Here is a 4,909-nt window from a genome sequence, read left to right as displayed (position 1 = left end):
CCAACATTCTCAACACCCAATATCCAGAAAATAATATAAACCACCCGGTTCCGTCCATCTACGAGTGTGGCATGTTGTATGTCACGTAACCCCAAAATTTAAGAGTTTCACATTTTAAATAGTATCACGATTTTACTTCTAAGAGCAGTTGGTGATATTTTTTTAAATAAAATGTCATGATTATAGAATTATTTTGTGACATTGTCTTAATTTTGTATTTTTATATATATTTTTATAAGAATCGCGTTGGATTAAAATCCATATTTGTGGGCACATATGTATAATGTACAATGTTATCATAAAATATGACACAAAATTAAGTGACTGACTATGTTATATGTGTCATGGGTACTAAAGTGTAAATACTATAAGTTGTATTTATAATTTGATGAGGGACAAAATTATAAATACTTAATAGATTGACCTAATATTCAATCTATATAAATAGGTAGTGGTCCACAAGAAATAGTTAATTTGTATGATTTGATCATAACCAACGAAAGATTTAAGGATTTCAACCCATTAACTAGATAAGGTACGCTTTCGCATCTAGTATTTATTTTATTCTTGATGATTTGACATGATTTGATCCTGGTTAATTATCATACTTATTATGATTTAGTTCTAACAAGTGGTATCATCGCCAAATCATGTTGAATCATTTATTACTTATCAAAAATTTTTTCCCGGATTTATTCATTGTTATGATTTTATGATTTATATATTTTGATTTTTTTTCGATTACGGGTTTACGAAGAATCTAAGATTGATGCTAAAATTATAGGTTTTGATTATACATGAATTAGAATTTATGATAATAAAACCTGAATTGATATCAATTGAGTGTAATATTAAGATCGCACGATTCTATTTTTCCATAAAGTTTTACTATGGATTTACCGCATATTAACATATTAATATATTTTGTATAATTGTTGTTTTCGGGTATATCAAATTTGGCACTGATTTTAGATTCAGTTAGCGTTCATGTTCATAATTTCAACTCGTTATAGTGTTTTATTATTATTAATAATAAATGTGCAGTTGAAATTTGCTTCAGTTCGTGAGCTTATTGACTCAATTATTTCGGTTTTAAGGTTTGGCGTGAATCACTGCTGAGTTTTCTTGATATTTTGGTCGGTCATCAATTATTGATGAATTTATGCATCTAGTAGAGCAATGATTCTGTTATTTATTGATTTCTATTCAACATGATAGATATATGGTGTTTTCCTTTGTTTTCGTACATGAACTGTGGTTGGCTGACTCAAGTAGAATGCATATGATATGGGTTCATCATATTATATCGATCCAATAAACATTTGATTTAGAATATATATTTCAATTATGAAATATCTATCTCTCTGGATTATAGAATTATTTAATACAACGATATTAAAGATTTGGGTGTTTCGTCATCTAATCGATTCAGTTTGATTAAAAAAATTTAATCATTAGAAAAGTTTTAATTCACTAGTATGTACTTTGACTTTTGGTTAAATGTTGGTTGTTTTGAATTCAGATTGTCTTTGGTAATTTATGAAGTTATAAATTGATTGCATGTTTAAGGAATTCTTCTAAAACAATTAAAGACTTGAGTTTTCAATTTTTAATAGCACCATTTAAGTAACCTTATTTTGAATTATTTCGGATACTATAGCGCAATCAGAAATTTCAATTTTGACCTTTGATTTTTGTGGAAACATTAAATTTGAATACTAATATTTATTTTGAGATGACTTAATTAAAGTAATAAGTCGTTAAAGTGGCATTCGTTATGTAAAATATTTTATACATGTTATAGACATGTAACTTAAGATATGCTAGTATTGATTGACCCAAAGAATGATTAATAGTTGACATAATTGCATGTACAATTTTGGTAATAAGCATGTGATAATTATTCGGTTTGATGTGTGAGTAATAAATTGATCCAAATGAAGATTTTTGCTTAATATGTTCTTATTATCAGTGTTTGGTTACCGCATCAGATATCACTTAAGGTGTATATTTTGTCTAAAGATGAAATATTAATGAAGTATTTGATATCTTGAGATAAAGTTTAATTGTATTCAAATTTGTTATTATTTTGGTTATCTTTTAGATAAATTAAAAGAAATTGATTGGTTGACAATATTTCTATGATTTTATTTATATTGTTAATGCAATATATGTATATATTCAATTCAATTTTTTTTTTCAGTTTTGATTGTTGGTTAATATAATATATATATATTTTGAAACAAATTGATTCATATTATGCCTATGTCTGATATTTTGATAGATTGGTTGAAACAAAATGTCACCAAAGTGACATCTTTTGTGTAGACTGATTTGTTTGAAATATCAAGATGATTATGTGTTTCTTGTGATTCATGCATTTATTAATTGGCCCAAAGGAAAGTTAATATTTTGTTGGATTTCAAGCGACACCAGTGGTAATAACATTCGACAATTATAAGGTATTTATTTTATGTGAGCATTACAATAGTCCAAAGATTAGTCTTTTGTTCGACATAGCATAATGTCAATGTTTGGTTACTACAACAAGAGTATCGTTTATTGTTAATATTACTATCCAAAGACTTGCTATTGATGTAGTGTTTGGTATCTTGTGATGAGAATTAACTATAATTTTGAATTTATTTGTTTACTTAAGATGTGAGATCAGTTTTATTTATATTTTGTTATATATTCAATTTATTTATTTATTTATTACTACCACAAATATCTGCTCTATGGAAAAATGCACTTACATAAGGTTTTGGTTGTATGAACATAGACTATTCATTAAGGAAAGATTAATTTCCACCTCTCATGGGGATAACATCCTTAATTGGATTTTGAGAGGTGAAATTTGTTCAAATTGCACAAGTCTATGGTCATGAAACACAACATTTTAGAAGCCTTTAGGGGCGCATAATCTAAAAAGATTACTAAGGCTAATGGTTTCCTTGACGAAATTGAAAAATATTTTTCCAAAAACAATAAGGTTTAAATGACATCACTTTTGACTTCTTTGATGTCTACAAAGTATAAGGGTCGAGAAAATGTGAGGGAGCACATTATGGATATGTTTCATATTGCTTCAAGACTTAAGACACTTAAGATCGAGTTTTTTCTGAAGAATTACTTGTTCTTGTAATTTCAGTATTGCTTCCTATAAAGTATAATCAACTCAAAGGGAGAAATGAACTCTAAATGACTCATTTTTCATTGTATGCAAGAGGAAGAAAGATTTGAAGTATAATAAGTCTAAAAGTACTCACTTGAAAAATGCATATAAAGATAAAGACAAAAAATCAGAATGTAGTTGTTAAGGGTCCAACTTAAAAGAGACAACAATATGTTACAAAGGGTTGTTCTCTTTTAAGCTAAGTTCAGACATATTAAGAGAAATTAAATTCTAAAAAAGTAATAAACTACTTTGGTTATTTTGAGCGGTCTAGGGGTTATAAGTTTTATGATCTCATAATTAAAAATATTTTTAAGGTGAGATCTATAACATTATCTTTTAGGATGTTTAGTTTGGAGGGAGAAATAAGGTTTAAGGAATTGGATTATAACTCAATTCCTAATATCAATTTTGATGATATCCATGTGTTCATACATGTCGTTAATCAAGAAGTGAGTCTAGAATCTCAATAAGATTATTTTGAACAATTTTCCAATTAAGAAAAAATTGTTACGGAAGACCAAACTCAACACTCCCAAAGAATAAGTGTCAATAGTAAGATTTGGGGTATGAGAGAAATATTATTTTAGATTATTATGTTTTTAAAATAAATAAGGATGACATTATAATGATGAAATATGATCTAATCAATTTTCGTCATGTCATAAAAGTTATGTCTCTCAAAAGTAGATTAATGCCAAGAAAGAAGAGTATAAGTTTTATACAAGATAATAAAGTTTGAGGATTTATCTCATTACCTGAAGGTGCAAAGTTAATTGGTTATAAATGAGTATTTATAATCAAGATGGATGCAAATGGTGATGTTGATAAATATAAGACATATCTTGTATATAAAGGATATACTTATAAAGAAGACATTAATTTTGTAAAGACTTTCTCTTTGGTTTCATTGAAAGACTTTTTTAGGATAATTATGATATTTGTTGCTCATATTTGATTTTGAGTTACATAAGTTGGATTTCAAAATTATGCTTCTCAATTGTAACATTGATGAAATATCTTACACGGTGCAATTAGAAAATTGTATCTAATTGTACAAAATTAATAATATGCAAATTAAGGAAATCCATATATAAGTTCAAGTATTACTCATGTTAATCGTATAACAAACTTCACCATGTGATTATCTCGTTTGGTTTTGAGATGAATTTGGTTGATAATTGTATATATTATAAGTTCAGTGGGAGTAAACCAAATAATACTCTATATTGCTAAAGGAACTAAGTTTAGTCTTGATCAATGTCCTAAGGATAATTTTAAAACTAAGGAAATGTAAAAGGTTCCTTATGCTTCAAATTAAATAAATAATTTAATGTATACTCAGGTTTATACACATTCAAACATATCGTATGATTTTAGGATATTAATCAGATATTTAAGCAATTTGTGTATGGATCGTTGAATATCAACCAAATTGATTCATACAATATATGTAAGAACAAAAATGTAACATACTCACATATCAAAGATCTAGTAAGTAAGAGATCATCATGTTTATGGACTCTGACTTATTGGAATATGAATACAAAAATTTTATCACATAAACTGCTAATTATGGATTGATAAGAAAGACCACTTGAGTTATTTTGTGACAACTAAGTTGCAGTGCTTTATTCCATATATAACAGAAACACCTTAAGCCTAACCACATAAACATTATGTTTCTATTTGTTAAAGAAAATTCAGAGTGATTATGTGTTTATAAAGCATGTT

This window comes from Hibiscus syriacus, unplaced genomic scaffold, assembly GCF_006381635.1.
Source record: "Hibiscus syriacus cultivar Baekdansim isolate YM2019G1 unplaced genomic scaffold, ASM638163v2 tig00110503_pilon, whole genome shotgun sequence".
Taxonomy (NCBI): Eukaryota; Viridiplantae; Streptophyta; class Magnoliopsida; order Malvales; family Malvaceae; genus Hibiscus; species Hibiscus syriacus.
This window is presented reverse-complemented; position numbering follows the sequence as displayed.